Source organism: Cavia porcellus, unplaced genomic scaffold (assembly GCF_034190915.1).
Source record: "Cavia porcellus strain 051 isolate PalLab524CR breed Dunkin Hartley unplaced genomic scaffold, mCavPor4.1 scaffold_15, whole genome shotgun sequence".
In the NCBI taxonomy this organism is placed as follows: domain Eukaryota; kingdom Metazoa; phylum Chordata; class Mammalia; order Rodentia; family Caviidae; genus Cavia; species Cavia porcellus.
Window position 1 is genome coordinate 60576171 of NW_026947498.1, and position 24269 is coordinate 60600439.

A 24269-nucleotide genomic window follows, 5' to 3' on the forward strand; every position below is an offset into this window, starting at 1 on the left:
GATGATGAGGTTGCACTGGAGTAGAGTGAACTCCCAATTTATTGCTACCAATGTCCTCATAAAAAGGGAGACACTGCACACGTACATACTGAGAGAATGTCAGGTGAAAATGAACACAGGGATTAGAGTGATACTTCTATAAATCAATGGACACTAAAGATTGCCAGGGGCTAGGTGAGGAGCAGCGAACAGATTCTCTCTCACAGGACCCACAAATAACCAATCCTACTGATACCTTAATCTTGGATATCCAACCTTGAGAACTGTAGGACAAAAATTCTGTTACTTACATCACTCAATTTGTGGTGTTTTGGTATCCTAGTTCTAGAAGATTCATACAGTTGTTTAAAAACCCCTCCTTAAGTAAAGTGCAATAGTAATTAGTTTCACTGCTCATCAAATACTTACTGAGTACCTACTATGTGTATTATACTTCTTTAATATGCTAAATGAATGAATAAAAATTCAATCATGTTTGTTCACCAATAAGCAGTGAACATAGTATTGGTGGAATGCCTACCATTTATTTATTCAACGAATATTTATTGAAAATTTGCTATGAGTCATATACCATTCTAGGTACAGAGGATATTATTATTATTATTATTATTATTTATTATTTGTCTTTTTCCTTTTTATTGGTACCGGGGATTGAACTCACGACTGCCTGCTTGCAAGGCAGGTGCTTATGCCGCTGAGCTATATCTCCAGCCCCTAGGATATTATTATTGACAAATCAAGTTCCCCATCTTCAGGAAGAATAAATTCCCATAGAGGAAACACATTCCATAGTAAAACACGATGATAAGGTATGTAGTTTTACATGTGCTGTGAGCCTCACATAATCATAAGCATTTATCCTCTAAACAATTCAAAAATACTTAGGGCAGTAATAATTTAAAATATTGCTAAATCCCATGCCCTGATATTTCTCTTACTTTCTTGTAGTCTCTGTATGAGCTGAAAATACCTTTAAATTAATGAACTTACCCCGTGGAGTTTATTTTTTATTCGTCCATGTTTGGAGTACATAACGTTTACACTCTTTCCGTGGTGCCGGTACATGAACATAACACATTCCCTTTTCCACTCCCTTTCCTTCCCTTTAACTCTTCCGTCTGTCTCTTACTACTGTCCCAACTTTTTAGTATCTATTTTTTTTTATTTATTTATAACTTGGGTTTCTCATATAAGAGTAACCTGTGATATTTAAGGTTGTGGGTTTGATTTATTTCATTTATCATTCTGATCTTAAAGTGCATCCATTTTCCTACAAATGACTTTAGTTTTTCTTTATGGCAGGGTAGTACTTTATATAACTACCACATTTTCTGAGTTAAGCATTGTTTCAAGAGTTTCATCAGTATTTGAGAGCAAACATGCTCCTTCATAGTCTATAAAAAATGGTTGACCCAATGAAGCCTCAGATTGGGGGTTTGGACAAGTCTTCCTTGGTGTGAAGGTGAAAAGTGGCCGGGAAACTTAGAAAGCTGGCTATCTCAGTCAGACAATGAGCAATTGAGCCCACATTTCTTAAGTACTTCTTGTATGCTGGAGCAGAGCAGAGAGTAGACATGGGGCTGATTCCTGCCGAGCTTATACTCTCAGATAAAAACCTGAGTGAAGTGTCTCCCAGCTGGCGACACACCATGTAAAACAGGTACATGAGAACTCATCTCTGAAGACTGGGAGGAGAATACCTGGCTCAGGGACTTGCCTAGGGAGTTTCTGAGGCAGCTTTTTTGAGAAAGCCGTGTCTGAACACTGCTTTTGGGTTGTGTATGGGGGTATTTGTTACAGCAGGGATCACAAAGTCTTATGTAATATTCCTCCTGGTCTCCTTTCAGCCATGTGCACATATTTCAAATACTAAAAGCATTTTTCAAATACACACACACACACACACACACACACACACACACACACACATACATTAGAAGAGGAATTTCCAGAGGAAAAAGACTAAAAGCACAAAGGGGAAAAATCCCTAATCTCACTATTTGTTTTGAAAGTTCCCCGAATGATTAAAACATAGTATAAACTAAAACATATGAACTAATTATTTGCCAAGTTTCAAATCAAAACCATTTTTGAGGTTCATAAGCTGAATAAAAAGAGTCTATAAATTTGAACTTGTATTTTTCTTTCCCTGGCCTCTAGCTGGCTTGAGAATTTGCTGTGAGGCTGGTAGCAGAGAAGGGGTGCTTAGAAACATGTGGCAAACGTCTACCCAAATGTAAGTTCCATGAGATCAGGACTTGCTCACAGCTGCACCTGGTGGATAGCAGGAGCTCAATAAATCCTTCCCTGAATGACAAACTAAGCCTCTGCGGCATTCTAACTCATTTCTTAATCAACCCTTACCTTGCTTTAAACCAGGGGTTCTCAATCTGGGGCTATATCTTGCCTCCACCAGGGGATGTTTTAGTTTTTCTTGTCATAACTGAAGTTGCTATTGGTACCAACTGGATAGAAGGCAGTGATACTGCTAAATATCCTGCAGTGCACTTGACATCCGTATACAACAAAGATTTAAGTGGTTCCAAATGTTAACAGGTAACTGTTACAAAAACTCGCTTTAGGACTTCAGGCTGTACCTCCCCATATTCTCAAAGAAGTTCAGTCCTCGAGGAGCAACCAGAAGAGCTTCACTGCTTTCCTTTCATTCTCTGTGACCCAATAGAACTGCCTTTGCTCTGAGAAAGTCACTTCTGTCACTGTGTTAATATGCAGTTCCTGAAGAAATGACCGGAAGTCGGTTCCTACAATGCCAGTGAGTAATTTTTACACTGTATTGGGAATCTTCCTGAGCTTACCTAAGAATATATCCCAGTTTCAGTAAAATCAGCTTGTTCAGAGATCAGTCATTTATTTGCAAGAAAAAGAAGAACTTCTGCATAAATTCAATCAGGATTTGAACATTTGGGGAAGATCAGCATGCCAGGCTAGGGTTTTTCATGATAAATAATATCAAGAATTGTATGAAATCCCAGTAATATGGCTTTAGAGATATGGGATTTATAGCACTTCTTCTGCCACCTTTTTTGTCCTACATATTGAATTACAACTATCTGATTCCAGTTTCAATGGAGAAACTTGTATGGCAACAGAAGAGGACATGCACCAATTTCCCCATTAGGATGTGGGCACCAGTAATACTAGTGTTGTGGGCTGTAACCCTGTTGCCATAGTGACTATATACACTAACAGTATAGCATTGTGATTGGTGAGAAAGACACATTTTGCTGAAGCTTTTTTGAAAGATAAAGATAAGACACACGAAAGCAAATGAGACTTCCAATGGAGAGACACAGCAGGGAGAAGTCCCAGCTGATCAGAAAGTCTACAAAATTAGGACAACAAAGATTAAACCACTGCTTACAACCAACATAAACTTTACATTCAATGACTGCCAAAATTTCAAATAATGGGGGAAAATAGATATCAGATATTTTAAAATTAAGAAGTAAATATATCTACTAAAGTATAGAGGTGACAAAAAGGGAAGGGCAAGAAAACATTGTAAATGATTCAAGGCAAGGAATAAAAGAATATTAAAATGGAAAATTACATTCTGTATAAAGACTGACTCACCAAAACTGAGAGAGATTTAAGGGATTACTTAATTTTTGAATGCCTGTTTTTCCTTTCCTTGAAGTAGAGAGAAAAAGAATAAAGATGATCGTCCTCTCAGTGTTTAATAAAGGTTCTCCTTAAGATCTAAACAGTTAGCCATCATAACATAGGAATGTGCTACACATCAGAAAAGAGAATCTGACAAAAATACTTAGAGAGTAGATAACTTAGGGAGAGACTGCTGATACTGTAAACAGACTCATTCCATATTTCTTAAAGGAAGGGAAGCTTATATAGTTTACAATGGTACACTCTCATGTCCATAGTTTCATTCTGTATACAATTTTGAAGTATGTGATTATCATAGAAATGAAGGCCTGTTTCAATATAAAAGGTCCAGGTGGTACATTATAGAAATTTTAAATAGAAAGGAAAGTTGAGTACTGAATAGTATGTATGTCGCTATGGGAGATGAGTTGGAAAGAACAAAAGAGAAAACTAGTTGAGGAAAATATAGGATTAGTGATTATGTATGTTCCTTAATGTCCAAGGGCAGATCAAAATATATGGTGTGTACTTAATAAGAAGTTAACATAACAAAACACACACTGCCATTATTTCCTCTACAAATAATCCCTCTTGCTTAAAACACCCTGATTCTATTGTTCCTCCCATTTTCTGAAGCAGGTCTGGAAGCTGTCTTTAGTATCTTTATGTCACGTAATGTAAGATAACCCAGAATGCTGCTGCTGGGTGGCATCCAACAGAAAGGTGGGCTTGTAAAAACATCACCTTGTCTTCATCTGCCTTATTCATTAGATTTGACACAACCTCTGCCTCTTTCTCAAAGTTAAAATGAAAGGTAAATGTTTTGAATTGATTCAGGATATGAAGGCAGGTATACAGCAAAACTAAAGACTCAAGAAAGAGGACTTCTAGAACTGCTTCAGAAGGTGACAAAATGAGAGAAGTGAATTTGAAGCTAATGAAACTTTTCTGAGTGGGATAAATGGCAATGGGTTTTTTACTGAAAATTTTTTATTTTTAAAAAGGAAAACAAAAAAGAATAGAAATGATACATAATTTCAAAAAGATAGGAAATTAACACTAATTTATATGTTGTACATTGTTAGAAGTAGTTGCTCAAGTTACAAGATTTAGGCATAAAAATGATCAAACAATCAAACAAAAAAAAGCACAAATGATTCTTTTGGATGAACTGATATTAATAGTATAGCTTCCTGCCTTGCATATACATATATGCATATACATACGCCTATATAAATATAATCTTTTTCCTTCTTCCTTCTCCTCTTTCCCCTTTGCCAGTTGTTCTTTCCTTTTGAGCACTTTCTTTCCTTTCATTATCATAGTATCTATTGTACATTTTGCATCTTATTACTCTTTTCAGTTTTGTATACTAGAAAGACAACAAAATACTTACAAATGTGAGTTGATTTATTTCACTTATGAGTATGGTCTCTATGTATAAAAGCCTCAAGATTATCTTTTTTATAACTAAGTAATATTCTATTGTAAAAAATACCACATATAATACATTTTTAAAATTTAAGATTTCACTGTATTTTTTTAACTACATAGTATCTTGCAATGTTCTATTACATATACTTCAAACTAAAGGTCCACTGCTCACTGGTCACTCATACTTACCGGTTTTAAAATACTCCCAAATCTGTATGCCAAGTCATTCATTCTCTCTTCACCTTTAAATTTCTACATCAAATGATCTACTGGAAAATTCTAACTGGATATGTCAAAAGCTGTAAATTCAACAGTCAAGAAGCTTGACTATTCTTCAATTTTCTCTGTTGTCCAATTTGACCAAACAGTATCTCTGTCCACTTTGTGCCCAAGTGCAATGCCTGGGAATTATCTACTGCTTTTTTATCACTCTTCAAATAATCAGCAGCCCACTTACATTTGCAGCTCTAATGTATTTTTTCTAGTAAATAAAGGAAGCTTTTGTGTAGAGAAAGAAATAATTAGGTTTTAAACTAATACTAACTTATTAAACTTACACATTTAAAATTGCTAATTTTCTTCATAACTTTACCTTTACAAATATACACATACATATACACACATATTAATCTATTTCTTACATTTTTCTTTGTATAAAATAAGAAAAATTGCTTTCAGAAAAGGAGAGGTTACTTAATAGGCAGAAAATTTAGAACCTTAAAGGAGTTCAGTTTTCATCCAGGAAGTTGCAAGAATGAGAGTTACTGTCTGACCCTGGAGCACCTTTCACAATGATTTTACCAGGATCATCAGTGTGGACATTGGTTATTCTTACTATCACTAGAGCAATTAGGGATTTTTAGTCTACACCCTATGAAGGAAATTTTACAATCAATGTCTCCTCTGTTTAAATTCTACTTTTATCTAATTCTTTTATAATCATTTGCCATTTAATAGACTGACAAAAATGGACAGTATTTGGTGTCTCTGCTAATCAGGTTCCTTATTCTGATGACCCCTCATTTCGCTATGTGTCCCCCACTTGTACCTCTTTCAGCATCAGTGCACCACGTAAGCCCAAGCCATCATTATTATCTGTCACTTGTGATGCTGCAGTAGCCATCGTATTATGTGCCTTCTCAGTTCTGAGACTCTCTACATGTGACTACCAGTTCCTAGAGCACCCATATTCCCTAATGAACATTTGCTGAGTGAGAAAAATGACAATAAATGTTTCGAATGTTGCTGTATTGGGTACTGAACAGAAATAGTATCCTATCTAATATTCTAAATAAACTTGCATAAGTGCTCTTACTTTCAAAATTAATTTTGAGGAATCTGAAAATTTTACCACAGAGAATCACAGGGCCCATGACACAATATTATGTTTTACATTTTAGTAAAAATACTTGTAAACTCAGTGAAAGAAACACTCACTCTTTTCTTCAATTCATCCAAAAATATTTACTGAGCACTCTGTGAGTCAGGCATGGAGCTTGGCACTGAGGATTTCTCAGAGTTCAAAACAAAAACACAAATAAAACTAAAACTCATAAGCACAGAACTTATACTCCATACCAAGTGGAAATAAATATTAAATAAAACATGTACTGTATGTATCTGAAGAAAGTGCTATATATCAAAGGAGGGTGTTACAATTTTAAATATGGTGGCTATTAAAGGCCTTACTTAGAAGTGAAGATAGAGCAAAAACCTGAAGATGATGAGCAAAAAAGCATTATCTGGGGAAAACATTTAAGGCAGTGAGAGAAGCAAGTGCAAAGGCCCTGAGATGTGAACATAGTAGGAAGGTTTGAAAAAGTAAGGAAGTCATGGGGCTTGACAGGAGTAAGGAGGCATCTAGTGTTAAATGAGGAGGAAATGAATGTGAAGGGCCTTGAGAGTACAGCAAAGGTTTTGGCTTTTCTTCCAGGTAAGATGTAGGACCATTAGATGGCTCTGAGCAGGGGAGTGATATGGTCTGGCTAAAATTACATTATAGACTAAGAATCACTCTCGTTTCCTGTTAGCAATAAGGCCAGAAACAAGACACTTAAATAGGATGCTATTGTAACAATCCAGGTAAGAAATGACGGTAATTTGAATTGAGGTAGTAGCTAGAGGTACTGAGAATGAGAGATGCTAAGATTTTGGACACAGACATTAGGAGAAAAATATGCAAATCAGTTATACTATTAGTGCCTCTTAGTTCATTAAAAAGGAAGGTTTATGCAAATATTGACTGGAGAAATTTTTATGCTCATATCTGGTACCCTGAGAAGCTACTTTGAAGATAACAACATGTAATATATTAAGTATTACTATTCTATTATTTTGTTACAAGATTTTATTTTACCTTTTTCCATAAAATAAAAAAATGAAAAACAAGCCAAAAAAAAAAAAGCTTTTGGGTGCAGTTTGAAGGTATAACTGCAGGATTTGTTGACTGACTGGATTTTGAGAGACATAGAGTTTGCAGAGAAATACATTTTCAATCTGAGCAACTCAAAGAATGGAAGTGCTATTTAATGAGATGGGGAAGACTGCATATATGTTGGGTAAAATGAGGGTTCTGTTTCTAGTATGTTAAGTTCGAGATGCTCACTAGATATACAGTAGAGATATGTAGGAGGTAGTTGAATATGTGAACCTAAAGTTTCAAGGAGAGCCTGGACAAACTTAAGCCACAAACTGAGTATGAATATTAAGGGAAAGAACAGAGAAAAAAACAAGGTTCAAAGACTGACTTATTGGGGAGATAAGAATAAACCAGTAAATGAAACTAAGCAGGAATAGCTGTGAATTTGGAAAACTATCAGTAGTATGTGTTGAACTAAAAGCCAAATGAAGAAAGTCATTTAGTGGAGAAAGAATAAAGATCCAGGTAAAACTATTAGGAGGTCATAAAAGACGAAGACTGTGAGTTAGTTAAGGGATATAACAACAGGGAAATCACTAGAATTATGAACCATTTTACGAGACTGGTAGGTGAAAAAACTAACAGAGCAAGAGAATTACAGAGAGAATTCAAGATTAAGATTAAAGAGTTAGCAATTATGACACTTTTTGATAAATTTTGCTACAACACAACTCAGTGAATTGAGATAGGAGCTAAGAGAATATGAATCCTAAGAATACTTTTATAAAGAGAGATTTACAACATGGATACTGCTAGAAAAGATTTGGTCGAGGGAGAAAAATTTCTAAAGCAAAGAAACCAAGTGAGCTCTTGCAGAAGCACTGTTCTACAAAGAGGGGTCCAGTTCTAATGCACAGTGAAGGGAAGGCCGAGGCAGGGACACAGTTATCCACAGTGGTAAGGCCAGAAGGCAGAACGTGTGGGCACAGTTTCAGAAAGGAGGTATGTTTGTTGGGGAAAAATGTATGTGAAGTTCCTTTTTGTGGCTTTTATTTTCTCAGTGTAACATGAATACAAAGGAAAGTTATAAAATGGAGAGTAAGGATTGGGGACGATGTATTCGAGGCTTGGGTAAAGGAAATATACAGAACATCCTTGTAGAGATTTGGGACAGTGAGTGAATTATCATGAAATGAAAGTAACAGTCATAGGTTTGCATATGTGTCTCCAGCCACATTGAGCAAGCCTGTCGGTATACAATAATGTGGGGTTGGTTATGAGTAGTCTAGATGAGATTTCCTGTAAGAGCACACTAAAGGAAGAGAAGGTCAAGGAAATTAAAGATGTATGGGAGGAAATGATTAAAATCATTGCCCATGGAATCTAAGCTACGTAATAGTAGGAGAATATGATGAGCTATGGGTAAAATCTATGAATTTAAGGTCCTAGTAGGTCTAACAATTTGTTGTAATAGGGTAACAGGGATTGAGCTGTGAAGATATTAGATGGTAAAGAGTGAGATGCTTGAAACCGAGGCTACGGAAAGTCATAGTTATTAGTAATTAAAATATTAAAAATATATCCATGGGAATGAGTAACTGTGGTAGGGTAGAGGATAGATCATGAGAGAGTTTAAACAACTGAGAAGAGATATTTTAAGAATTATATTCTTAAACCTTGAAATGACCAAGAATTGTCATGGGTAGAAATTGTTAAAAAGCATTAGTAAGCCAGTGGGTAAAATCTTTAAGAAACTGAGTGTTGATCAAGGGGTTAGTAGATTAAAAAAACAAGGAGGGGGTCATAGAGACACCGAGTTTGCCTACCCCAACTTTCCTTCTCTCTTTCCATCTTTCCCATTTATAAGGTACCAGTAAACAAATTTTAATTTTCAAGACTTTCTTCCCTCAACTCAAATTATCTTCAAGATTTAAGAATTTCCACTTAACTCTCTCCCATTTTGGGTCATCCTTCCTCTAGCCAGTCATTCTCTCCTCTATTACTCAGTTTAAAGCTCTTCATGGTACTAATCACTACCTAAAATTATCGTGTTCATTTATTTGTTTGGAGAGGCAGTTTCTATTTTCTTTCATTGGAATTGAGTTCCATAAGGGACAATGCCTAGCCTATTTTGTGCCTAGAGCATAATAGACCCTCAAAAGTATTTCTAGAATGAACTTATGAATGGCCCAATAATATGCTGATGAATCCTTATTTTCTCAAATCGACATAATAGCTTCACTTTACTATCCTACCTGCTTTCTTCTTAAATTTTTGCTTGAACCATTCATTTCACTCAGTAATTTCATTTTCCCCCCACAAAACACTATATTAACTTTTAACTTTTATTTTGATGAATTCTGTCACATTAATATGTTTATTTCCCACATAGAAATTCTTCAAGGACCAATTTTGGCCTCATTTCCTGGGTGGCTTTTCCAGCATTATCATGAAGCCTGCTGATTTTTCCCTTCTCTAAAACGGTGCTATATCAAATATCAGCTGCCTTATATTTCCTAATTGTTTCAGGTGTGTTAATTTTATTTGTCAGTTTGAACATATATTTATTTTTGGCTCAGGTATACTGTTTCATGTCTATGCTGTATTTAATAATAGCTAGTATAATGTAGGACAGAACAAGGATGTTTAAAAAAATTAATAGCCACATTAGATAGCTTTAATGATTTCTTTCTCAACAATATCATCAATTCTGTTCTTTTCTTACCTTACATTCTGATACAACTAAATCTGATTACTCTTCCTGCTCTATCAGTACCATCTCTAAGACCAGAACCAACCGCACTGCCTGCCATACAGAATTCTACACCCTTGAACTGCAACTTCCACAGCTAAATCATCATCCTTGCCATTACTATGCCTGGACTCTGTGGGCAGTCTTACTGTATTCACCCCCTTGCTGCCAAAACCTCCTCCTCCTTGGTTGTCTTATTTTATTTATTTAACCTCTGAGTTTCTTTTCTATCAAACTTTGTATCTCCTCTTGGAATTTGCTTTTCCTCGGCCCACTTTTGGCCTGTTTCTTCTTCATTTATTCTACATATTCAGTTTCCATTCCTCACTCAACTTGCCCATTGTCTCATTTGAGGGAATCAGTTTTCACACCTCTTTTAAAATACTCTGTATATTTAGAATAGTTTCTCAAATAATATAAAATTTATAATATTTATGAATAAATGACACAATGCCAAGATATTCTGTCTCTTCTTTCAAATAACATCTGAAAATGCACCTGCACTACTGAATTCTATATTTAAGATGTTGAGTAAGTATCATTCACCCATCTGTTTTCATTCTGTGTTACATTTGCCAGGTCCTGTTTAAGAGTTGTATTGTGAGGTCTTTTGGACAGGGGACTGTCTGGCTTAGTTCACAAGCTGGCCTTTGCTCTGTATAGTCATGTTTCTTTGACAAATAATAAACAGTAATAATCACACACTGTGTTTTTAAGTTCTACACATAAAATCCCAGAAAAATAAAAACTAACAACCTAGGACTATAATAGAAACACTGAAACAACCTTACCTTTTCGCAGGTTTTGCTACTTCCATAGACCTATATTCTAATAAATAATTACCTACTTAAGTATTTGTAAATTGTTTCATTGCCAACACTAGGTATAATATCAAATGCTCAGGTAGTTTATAGGACAAGGAAAAACAACTTAGAGCATTACAGCTATGTAGGGGTTCGCAGAAAAGCAGCAAAATAAGAGGTTTACTCTGCTGGGTGCACAGTTTGCAAGAATTAGCCTCACAAGTAGTACTACTTGACAGAATATATGCCTGATCTCCAACTTCTCCTGCTCCCCCTCCTCTTTTCTTTTGCCACTCCAGATCATTTTTCAGTAATGGAAGACTTTCTTTCTTTTTTCTTTCAATCCCAGGTGGGGAGTGTATCATTTTGCATGAAAAAAAAATCTGTTTTTCTTGCAAATGTAGCAAATGGTTTGATTGAAGCAGTTCTCTGAAAATAGCAGTGTGTCTAATGAAGGAGGAGGGGACTGCAGTCTCATGGGTGGAGTGCTTCCATGCTTATCTGCAGATGAGCTATACTTAAATTCCAGTTCTCAAATGAAGATCAAAATGTAATGATTGACTTGTTAATACAGTGACCACTAGATGGCAGGTCCAAAAATCCGATTGGAGCCTCACAGGAGGGCAAGTCTTACTCAGAACAATGTTTCCAGCACACAGTTCAGCATTGGTTTATCATAAGCTTTTGTACCTTACTAAAAATATGAGATATATAAGCCAATGTCCATATTCCTTCCTTGTGATATCTAGGGTTGTAAAACATTGTCATCACATACACAAACAGCTAGATCTCTAGACATCTATCAACAGACATTCTCAGAGCTGAGTTTTATAAATGCTCAGTTGTACTTCATTATCTATTGGTCTTCGTAATAACTTTACCATAATCTCAGGGAAGTAAAAAGTAGTTGTCTAAACGTGTCTCTATGCAAATAAATAGAGGACACTGTTAGGATGTGGTAAAAGTTTAGTCACACTTTATTGACTAAAATATATTTACCTGTAATTCTAATTTAGTATTATGCATATTTACTATACTAGAGTCTGGTCATATACTTATGTCAATTGTTATATAAAAGATCTACTACTTAATAGAATAATATAATTGAGCCTATGATTGAAAATGAAATGCAGTAAACTTTGAAAAGCTTCTTTGTTGTACATGGTATAATTTTTATTTTCTTACACTGTGATGGGAGATTCTTAAAAGTGGGTCTTATGAGAGTACAAAAGAAGCCATTCTGAAACACTTATTCTGAAGTGAGATTAGGTCTCTCCATATATACATATGTGAGAGATCACAGAAAAGCAGCAAAATATTCTGATATATATATATATATATCAACATTTTAACTATGTATACATCAAGTGTTTTCAATCTTTTAATTAAAGAATTAACTTTATGATTTTAAAAGTAGAGAATCATACATGGAGATAATTTATCATTCTCAATAAAGAAAAGGTTTCTAAAGTCATATTTATTTTTGTATAAAAGCTGTGACATGAATTTCGATATACATTTAACCATCTATGCCAATTAAAATTTTATAACAATGAAAGCAACACAAACTCAATTATAGCCATGTAACTCACTCATCACCTTTTGTTCTCTTTTAAAATTTAAGTAGAAGAATAACAGTAAACATGTTGACTTCATCTATGCTTGTTCTGTATACTTGGACATTAAATGTTTATGCGAGACACCAGATGAAGAGGGCACATACACTGATATGCAGAATAAAAAATGCAGTTTTATTTCATGAGAATAAGTATGGCCTACACTGATTGCCACTGAAGAGATTTTAGGGCAGTACTGACTGTATCTTAGTTCAAAGGGAAGAATTAAAATGAGATGAAATCCACGGTTAGTTCTATAGAATTTTAGTTTAAAATGCTCACCCTTAGGGGCCAGGGATTTAGCTCAGAGGCCCAAGGACTTGCCTAGTAAGTGTCAGGTCGTGAGTTTGATCCCTGGTACCCAAAACAAAAAACAAAAACTGCTCAGCCTTGTATTTTCATAACAATAGGAGCACTGGAACAGAAGGTGAAAAGCTGGGCTGTGTGTGGGTTTCATCAGTGATCCTGAAGGCATGACAAAGCTTAGGCTCCTCATTTCTGGAATGAGGGCATTTTAAAAATGAAATCTGTGTTGATTCCTCTTTTCCTTGACAAACTTAATATCCAGTTAGGTAAGTTGATAGGCATTGCATATTTCTTCCTCTGGAATAGACTATTCTCAGATGAGACAATAACACAGTTTTTAAGTTTCTATTAAAGCCCATATGGTCCTATCAACATTATGGGCCCTGTGCAAGCAGGCACAGCCGCAGTTGGTTTCTGGTTGCTTTCCCGTTCTGCAAAACACCCCTGTACATCCTCATTTTCTGAAATTCTAAGTCCTATCCAAGAGGGGGTCCTCCTTGGCCCTTACTCAGTAATGGGTTAATTATTCAAAAAATGCCTCAACCTTTCCCTGTGGCAGTATAGCTAAGCTCCCCTTCCCATTTTCTCTGAATATAGCCTTGTGAATATGCTCTTCCATGACCAATATGATGCAGCAGAAATTACATGTGCTGCTCCAGGGGTGGCCCATAAGGAGTTTTTGTGCAATCATTAGTCTCCCTTTTCCTAATCATCTGGCTGGATGTTACATTCAAGGTGACTCTGGAAGCTAGGTGTTGAAGATGACAGAGCTACCCTGGACTCCTGACCACAATTAACATGGCCAACACGGAACTTTTGTCATGTGAAGTCTGAAATTTTCAGAAGCTGATATTACTTTAAGAACACACCTAAATCAGAGACTTGTCCTCCAAGACACTATTTATTTTTCATTCGTCATGTTTTTCTATTGACATCTTTACTGATATGTAAAATCTCTGAGAACAGCACACATACTTTGCTCATTCGTCACACAACTCTAGGTTGGTTGAATACACACAAAACAGAGAATAACTAGTTTGGAACTTATAAGAAGCTGGTAAAAGCCATTTTGATTTGAAAAAAAAATCATTGTGCTTTTTGTTGGATCCTATTTATGTACAAGATAAGAATGCATTATTTATTTTTGGTGTGGTAACATATCATCATTAACTATAACCTTTCAATATATTTTGCATACTGCCTTTTAGTTACCATGCTTCCAAAATAAAGTATAAATGAAACATTTTCAAATTGGAATAATATCAAATAGAAGGATAAGTAAAAAGATAAACTGAAAAATGTAAGAACTAGGAGACTTAAAAATTTAGTTATATAGAGAGGGCTTCCACCGTAACTACCGCCCATTAAATTACAGCTATAAACTCTTAGTCATAAATATTACTGTATGTTTTCTCTTTACTCAGTGTCAGTACTGACATCTTTTGAGCCAAATGTTTTCAGTTTTATTTTAGTTTTTGTTTTATTTTAGTGCTCACCACTATCCTGCCCTGCATACTTTCCTGTCGGTTTCCTTAACAATACTGACTAGATTTTCATATTTCCTGTCTCTACAGTCCTTTCTCATCTTTTCTCTGGCTCTTGTTTCTTGTCCACTCTTCAAGTATTAGAATTTCCTGGTATTCAGCCCTGAGCGTTTTTCTCCCTCACAATATCTTCTTGATTCATCTCATCCAGTCTTGGGGTTCCTCCACCTGGGCCCACAACTCCCCACTCTCCACCTGCTCTTGAGATCCTGAAATTAAAGGATTACTGCTTTTTCATATAAACCTCTTTTTCCTCTGCCTGTGTTGTATTTCTTAGAGAATGAGGTGAACTTGGAATCATAAGCTCTCTTCTCCCTTGTCCTTATCTAAATTAGCTAATTAAATTCTAAACCCTATAATGTTTTTCAGTCCTTTTGAGATTTTTAGCCTAAGTTTGAGAAATAGAGCAGTGAAGGCAGGTTAAGACTAGGAATTCTTTTAATTCAGTGCCAGAGATCTACTACCATGAATTTCTTCACATAAATATATCTGAAAGAAGTACAGAATAATAATAATAAAAAGATTGGCATACCCTTCCATCATACCAGAGTTCTATTATAAGCCTGCAGAGAACCATGAGCGCTGTTCTGAGCAGGAACAGTCTTAACACTCTCTTTCTCACAAACCGGGCTGTTTTGAAACTAAAAGGAATCAATGGAACAGAAGAGCAGAGACACTCTTCTCATTGCTGGTCCTCTGGTAACTTCTGCAAAAGAAAAGTTTAAAAAAATGTCCCTATGGGCTAAACCTACAGAAAACTCCAGGCATGTGGTTTTTTATTCATTTCTGGGTATAATTATATGGGATAACATTTATTGTAAGTGTTACATTTTTCTTTGACATACAAATAAGACTCCCCCCTCTATCTAATCAGTTGCTTTGATTTCTTGGCTCTAAAAATCATTCTTCAACATTTTTCACAATTCTTCAACATTAGTAATAACTTCCTATAGCAACTGTGGTCCTTTTTCTTTCCCCTGTGTGATATATTTATTATCTATTACAGAAGCCACCTCTTTTGCTTCTTTCCTTTGCACCACCAGCTCTAACATCTTAAATTTTCATTTGACATGCTGCTTACCTAAATTATTTCATGTGTGTTCCCATCCATGGAAATTCATTTTTGTGTGACATAAATCCCTACCCTATTCTATTTCACAGTAATAAAACTTTATACTGAATTGCCAAAGAGATAGGTAACCAACCACAGAGTTTAAATTAAGTGCAAGATACACATGTTTGAATATCTGTCCTCAAAGATGTGTAGAGACAGGTTCTGTTTGTGTCTGAGCATTCTGTCATCTTACTCAAACTATTACAGTTAAATCACCTAAAAAGAGTTTTCTTACTTTTACTTTTGTAACTTCTGCTGTATAAAAAAGCATTTATGAAATAATATGTGCATTTAAAAAAATCTCTCATAAGTAATGATTACGGTTGGGTTCAGCCTGTCAAAGAAGCAGCTCCAGGATTTGAGCACATGCCAATGAGATTAAATCTTACCCAGGGCTGGCTATCCTCACTGATCATTGGCCCTTAACACTTTCAGTGGTTTCTAGTCCTTGTCCAAGTCAACCTTTGCTAGTTGTTGTAGCCATGGTAAATATTCTGTTTATTGGATTTTATTAGCATTTAAAATTTTGACATTTGGAAAAGCACAGTCCTCCTTTTTCATCCTGTCAGTTTTAATGTATAAGTGTCCAGGCTCTTTCCAATTTTATGTTTCTCTCCTAGCGTCACAAGATTATAATTTTGGAAAGTTGCAATTATTCTGCTAGCTTGTGGCCAGCATATATCAATTCTTATAACAAAATTTTAGTCAGAGGCATCATTCATATAATTTAAGCATCAAAATTTACTTCTTCTACAGTTATTTGCCATTTTTAGTGAAATGAATTCTGGTTTGAATCACCCCTTCAGTTATTTTGAAGCTCTGCCATTTTGGTGATAGAGTAGTAATAATGTTAGACTTTCTATAGTGCTGTAATGTTGTCAAAGTACTTCCACATACACAGTTTTTATTTGGTTCTCAGTGTATGTTGTGGCATAAGCAACACACAGCTGAGAGATAAAGAAACTCAGGAACAAAGAGTCCTTGTTGGATCATGGAAGGCCAGAACTAAGTCTTGTTCTAGTGCTCTTTCTACTACAACATATGGCTACCACTATTTTCCTACTACTGTGTATTTATTACCTATTGGTTTGAATATCCAACCATCAATCCTACCTCTGTACCACTTGCATATCATTCTCTTGTCTCTCTTTACTCTTCTGTATCCATCCATCTGGTTCCCCATATTCCCCTCTAGTTTAAGATTGCTGACACACAATAAGTGATCCATTTTTTAAACCTCAAACCCCTAGTAATATCCTACTATATGTTTGCTGAATCTCTTGTGCTCTAACACTTCATTTTTTACTTCTTGAAACAGTTTTCAACCTGATTTTGAGGACATATTAATAATAGCAGTATTGGCAAGTCGTGCATGTCCCAGGGAGAGAAACCCCCCAACCCCAGAACCGGCCATGCTGGGACTGGGAGGACCTATCAATAAATTAACTAGCCAGCTTGTCCGGTAAGTCATGTAAGCCATGCAGCATCCAGGAAGAGAAAGGTCAGCACCTCCTGAGTACTGGCCATGCTGGGACTGAGAGGATCCAACAAGAAGCCAACTAGCCAGCCTTTCAGGTAAGCTGTGCAAGCTGCATGGGTTCTAGGAAGAGAAAAGTCAGTACCTCCGGTGACTCTACTGGTGCATGGGCTGAGTATCAACCCAATACCCCCCTTGCCCCATAAGCAACCCATTGGTTCAGAGGACAGGCTGAGTTGATAGCAACTAAGGTACATAAAACACCTAAATGCTTGTATTATCTGATTGATTTTGCAGGCCTGGGGCCAGTAGTCTGAGCATCTCTTGGGAGGATGATAGTATGCAATATTCCAAATATGGGGGACTTCCATCTATCTTGTCTTTGAAATCCAGTATTGATCTCATTGTTTGGGTTTGTTCTGACTGTTTTTTTAAATTCTGCTTTGGTTGTTTTTTTCTGTTCTGTTTTTGGTTTGATTTTGCTGCACCTGGTGGAATGGACAACTATTGTGAAGATAACAAGATATACTATGGTAGCTTTTGTTGTTTTTCTAATATTCTGATTTGAAGTTCTGTACCAATTTTGCTGCTTCATTTGATTGACTTTATTCTGTTTGCTGGATTTTTCTATCTTTAAAATAAAATAATAGTACTTGTGATAGGAAAGAATTTCATCTATAAGTAGAAGAATGGAAAAATCAGGAGAATGAATGATTTATTTGAAAGATTGAGTTTGTTAGTGTTGGAGATATGAAACAAACCCAGAGCATATCATGTTCAGACTATGTCTCAACCATTGCAGCCAGAGTGGCTCTTGCCACATAAGCAGCATGAGCAGTATTTCCACATCTCTAAGTAGGCTACAGTTATTTAAAGAACTGTGACAAACTGGACATTTTGTTTTTGTCTAATTTATCTGTGTTCCTATAACCATGTCTGTACTTCTAAACACTAATCACTTCCCTAGGTGAGCTTAAGTACCTAATTATTAAGAGCTCTCCAAATTTCTAGTATCATCTTCAATATAGTTAGTGTCTTTTCTGTCCCATTTGCCCCCTGTGCTTGGTACTGAGTCAGTATAGCAAATATTCCTAATGAAGAACCATGATACAGGGTTAAATTTACAAATTAAGCAATTCCTTAGTTTGTATGTCAATTTCTTTTATCTTCAAATCTCTAACTTCCATTTGCTTAAAATCTATCACACTGTGACACTAAAGAAACAATGCTACTGTGACAATTCAGTGAGAACTATTGAACCCTAGGATATTTTTCAGAGATTCTTCTTAACCTGTAAGCTCTTGCATATAGCATCAGATAACCTGGCTTCCAGAGAATGGCAGGACAACACATTAACAGATTTAACATTAATCTCTAGAATCCTAGATTTGTTGCCTGTTCAGGTTAAATGCCCTTTTGATTATTATAGCAAAAAAAATACAAAAAATCGATTATAACCATTAATGGAGGCTTAAAATATTAACTTCCATAGCATTTACCTAATATCTATAATTAAATGCAAAAAAGCTAAACTAATGTAATGTTAAGGTTGAGCTTCTAATTGCACAAAAGTCATGAAATTCAAAATTAAGGTTTCCAGTTCCACCCTCTCATTTCCACAACATTCCTCAAATGGTTTTCTATAATATATGTTTAATTTAAATGTATGTTGTAGAGTTCCTGGAAAAAAATACAAGGCATAATAGATTAGGTTTCAATATGTAGCTATTTCTTAGAGTTTTATATAATTGAAAGTTGTGGAAAAATTTAGTTACTTTTAAATTATAATGCCCCATTTGAGTGATTACTGTATTTCTGTCTGAAAATTTCCCCCACAAATCCTTTAACCTTCAGTTGCGATTATAAAATAGCCATCCTGTTGAAAGGAAAAAGGCATTTATGCAAAAAATAAAGCAAACAAATCAAATAACTTATGGACTTGACTGATGGCACTGTGACTCTGACATATGGGAAAAGGATAGTCATGAAGCTAACACTTAAAACAGTAATTTAGAATATGCTTTTAGATTTACAAATACATCTAGCTACTTTACTAGCCCTGGTAACTTTCAGCACATTACTTAACATTTCTGAATCTTTTAATCAGTGTAACAATAATATCCACTTTGTAGGGTTGTTCTGAAGATTAAAATAAAGTAAGTTATGTAATGTAGCCTCTGCAAAGCTTTTTTAGTTTATAGTACCATGTCAACTATTACCATTAAAGAATGAATAACCATAATTTTGCCATCATTTGGCTGTTTCTATGTGTTTCTAAAGCACAAAACAATGATCATGTAATATTCATTTTACTGAAAGGCACATAGAGATTTTTTTTTCTTTCTTGAATAGTTTCTTTAAACTATGCATTTGTTTATGGCTTATTTCTGAATGTCCAATACATGATGCATTGAGGTACACTAGCTAACTCTAAGGCAGGTGAATAAAATGAATTGCTGAATATTTTCATGCCTAATATCTTCCTCAAATTTTATGAAACATTTGTGTCTAAATAGAAAATGTACTTGAGAAATTCTAGTCCAATATGCAATTTAGAAAGAAAGTTATAAATCATAAATATAAGGACTTAAAGCTAAAGTGCCACCTCAACCGTAACTATAAGAAAAAAAACTCTAAGTGCATTTTGGCAGGAATAAATAAAAATCAGCAAAGCCTGTTGTGGATGGTGCATAGCCCAGGAAGGTAACTGAGTAAACAGCTGAGGCAGGATTATCCTCCTTTGGGAGGAATCCATTTCAGAGAGGAATTAAAAGGGAAGGGTGTGTATTAGGGGAGGATTGTGGAGGTGGGGAGGAAGGTTTTTACATGAGAAAGCAGCTAAATTACCTTGTGGAATGAAAGGGAAAAACTTTTCTTCTGTCAACAGTAATCTCAGCTGAGGTCTAACACACTAGTACACAAAAGATACATGTGTTCTACCTAGTTGGTTTTTCTACTCTGGCAGTGAGGTGCACAGGCAGAGTTTGTGAATTAGATCCAATAGCCAAATTCCCTCCAATGATATAGATACCATTTTTTAAACAACAGTCTTCAATACACTGATAACTTATTGCACGGTTCCTGACATTTTACAACTGGGACTTGTTCTTGAGGGTGCTTGGATGCAACAAAGGAGCTGAAATGTGGGACAGAAGGATTTATACAAAAATATGAATTACAACTGGTAACAATTAATGAAACCAAAAAATCTCACACACATATGATAGCCAGAAAAACATTGCATAACCAATAATTTTTGAGTCCTGTTGGTTCTTACTTTAAATCTGTGATGTGAATCTGATTTCTCTGAGCAGAGGGAAGCAATTGGATCAGAGAGCTGGATATTATTTAGGAGAGTCAGGACTATATCTCCTGAACCAAGTCTCAGCCCCTCGTCACTGATTTTCTGTAATGTGGCCCATGCTGCCTACTTAAAACTTCAGTTTCTTAATTTCTAAATTGACTACAAAATCTTTAGCTCATACAAATTCAATTGGAAAATGAGCTGTATCCAGCAAAAACTGAGATTCTTAACTTTTTACATCCAAAGATTTATATTCCCCAAGTTTCTAAACAACAGTATGTATTTATCCAGTTTATGCTGTAAAAACTAAGCAAAAGAATTTCAATGGCCGTAAAAACAAAAATGAAAGCAATGACAGTTTTTTTATGGAAGGAAATAGTTCTCTTTAAATAATAGCTTAACACAAAAACTTTTGAAGTCTCCTTAAAGATTTTCATACAAAAATTATCTTTGACAGTAAGCATTAATGATCTCAGGTAATAGGTAAATATTGCTAATTTAAACATCTTCCTCTCCAGTAAACACTACAAAATTAAACCATGAACAAATGATATGTTTAGGTAACTAGTACTCAGCATCTACTATGTTGCTGGCTATGCAAGACGGATAGTAAGAGGGGCTCTGGGTTTTGCTTTTAAACAAATAATATTCTTATATCTTACTGTTATTAAGGAAAGACTAGTTGGAGTTAGGTTCAGGGGTCACAGGGATAAATTAAATTCAAAACAGTGATCTTCTAAGCTTCATTTCAAAAAAGAATTTTTATTTATTTATTTACTTTTAATACTGGAGATTGAACTCACAACTTTGCCATGCCAAGAAGGTGCTTATGCCACTGAGCTAAATCCTTGGCCCTTTATTTGTTTATTTTTCAAAAAAGAATTTTTTTGGAAATCATTTAAGCAGTTGTTTACAAGTCATGACTATCTTGTTAAAATGCTGAAAATTTCCAATTACAGTCATTTTTAAAATTATTAAAATACATTTTAAAAACAATCCTTTGAGGAACAAACTTACTTTGTATAAAAGCCACCTTTCTTACAGCCAATAAAATTACCTGTAGTGCTCTTAAAAGCCAGGTTTTGTAATGTGTCCAGCTATGCCAAAATTCCACCTGTGATTTCTTCAATTTATATTTACTTAGTACCAAAATGTAGAAGATTATATCTCTAGGAACTAATTTTGTTCTATCAATAAATTTAGAAGAATGATTACCTATTTCGTGTGGTTGTCATGAAGAAACCTTGTTAGAAAATTAAAATTAAATGGCTCATGAGGTTGCTGCATAGACTGAAATATAAGAATTCTGCTCATACCTCTTTTTTCTCCTTGGTATGGCATTACATATGAACATTCCTATATATGAAGGGTGGAAAAACTTCTGTAGATATATGTTAGTGCTTTTATTTACAAAAAATGATTTATTAGTCCTTCTTCAAAATGATCTGAAAATTGCCCTTCCTCAGCGTCGTGTCTCCAACATGAACCATCATTTATATACCATTTTATAGTTTCCAAAAAGCTTTCACTTGCATTATATTGTTTAGTTGGAAGGCAGCAGCACATGGGGATTAAGCAGACCAGCAAGCCAGACAGAATAGTGTTTATCAAAGCTGCTTAGTAGTTGAACACGATCACATGAATCACTTGATCATTTTAAGACTGTTTCTTTCATTTGCAAATTGGGGTAACACATACCTGGCAATGAGGTAGAGATCTGTCATAATGTAGCTAAAGTGTTATCATTAATAACCCATATTAGAGGCATAGAAGATTTCTTACTAATCTGTTTCTCCTCATCAGGCTGAAGGACGAGAGTCTTTACAGTTCCTTAAGTGTACCTAATACAAGTTTCTAGTTAAAGTAATGACTTTTTCAAAACTTAGAACAGAACCACATTCATAAAATGTTCTTTAATTCGTTGCCAAAAACAAAACAAAACACAATACAACAAAACAATCAAACTTTTAGCATACTCTCAGAGACAGTGCTTCTTTTGGAGAAAGTTATAAAATTTAATTCTAGGTTTTCTTTAGTCTTGGAAATATTTTCCCTGAAGCAACACATGTGCTTTCAACAGATTTTATTAGATGGACTAAAATAGGGTAAGAGGTTATTTCTTTACAGAATAACTGTCCGCCTGCTATCTTGAAGTTTTGAGATCCACAAGTACAGGAAAAATCGTGGTGGAGTCTTCCCCTTACAGATTCATTGATAACTGTCAAACACTGAGTTGGCATATTGAAAGCATATACTGGTACATTTTGCACAGTGTAAAGTGGTGGGTGTAGATGTTTTGGAGCCAGTCAATCTCTGGCAGCTGACTGAGTTACATTTGTGTACTGTTGCCCACTTATATGTTCAGAGAGCAGCCTGGGTGAGAATAGTCATCAGATGTGCTCATTTAAAGATAATCCCATTTGAATATTATGATATTTGACAAACTTCCGCAACCAAATGGTGAACCTAGCTCACTGCCTCTGAAAACTCCTCCTTGGCTAGCAAGGTAGGTTCTTTGACTTCTTCACATGACAGAAAACACTCAAGATGTTCCAATCAGTGAGTATGAACCCTAGGCCCTTTTGCCTATTCTCCAAATATTCTCAAGGACTGGTCTGGACTAGTGTATTATGGAGGGATATAAGACCTTTTACCACATTTAACTGTATTTTTTTTAAAAATCAGGACTGGAGGATTCAAATATCTTGTTGATATCCAGTAGTTACACTAGTCAGGAGTAAGTCAAGTCAACACTTTATAAAGTAATTCTATGTAAGGGACCAGGGACAGCCGGCCCTGCGGTGCAGGTGCCACACATCTTTGGTGGGTCGAGACCCAAGAGGGTTGCTTCAGATGCACACACACATCTTTGGCAGGCAGAGTAATCAGCAAAACCAGTAAGAAAAAAGCATTTGAAGCAGCAGCCAGGAGCCGGCATTTGGGATCTGGAGAACTCCACCAACAAAAGCAAGTACCAGCCTCCAGATACAGAGGCCAAGATCAGCTCCAATTATCATGGCAAAACTGGCTGGAGTACACAGCACATTTCTGGGATCTGACATGGATAGTATCACAGAACTGTAAACATCAGATGTATTTTATTAATTTTATCCTTACTTGTCTGATTGGCTATCCCTCTTCTGTCTGATTAAATATCATCGTGTTTTATTTTGTACTTTCTGGTTGGTTTTGATTTTGGGGTTTTTTTCTTTTCTTTTTTTATCCTCTCCTCTCTCTCTCTGATCTTCTCTTTTATTTCTTTTTTTTTTTCCTTTTTCACTCTATATCTCTTTCTTCTTTTTTATTTTAACATTTTAGGTTTTTTACTTTTTTGTTTTCTTCTATTGATTCTCTTTCTCTCTTTCCTCAACTTCTTCTTGAATTTAAACTTTCAAGTAAATAAACTTTGTCTCTTCCTTTTCTGATTAGTCCCTTTCATTTTATTTCATTCTTTCTCTTCTGTGTCCTCCAGTTTCCCAAAACCTGGATGATCATCCTTTGACCTTCAGTCTTGACTCTACTACATTTGACCTCATTCATCACTTTATCCTGTCTCCTACCCATCTTGACACTCACGCCGCACAGAGAAGGTTAAAATCACTCCACTAAGGGGAAAACTAATATAAGTACATGGTGTACATTTGATTTTGTTATATAAACTTAGACTTTGTTCCTGTGGTCAGAGGTAACAGGTTAATGGTTACCACAGTTTGTGAGTAGGTATGCTGTACTCACAACTATTGTTATTACTAACTGTACTATTTTAGTCATCATGTCATACATGTTATAATCATTTTTTTTCCCCTGCATGACAACACTATGATTTTATAGGGTCATAATCATCATCAAAGTCCAGTAGCAAAGGATTGGGTGTTGAGCCAATAATAAATTTGCATTCCTTAAAAATTGGGAAGGTTGGTTTTGGGGATAACTCTA

General features: G+C 35.4%; 1 protein-coding gene across 37 annotated transcripts in view; it reads right to left on the bottom strand.

Annotated features, from left to right (window-relative positions):
- Zbtb20 (zinc finger and BTB domain containing 20) overlaps nucleotides 1-24269 on the bottom strand; it is an 838748-nt gene that overhangs the window by 202498 nt on the left and 611981 nt on the right. The gene's annotated exons all lie outside the window — the stretch shown is intronic.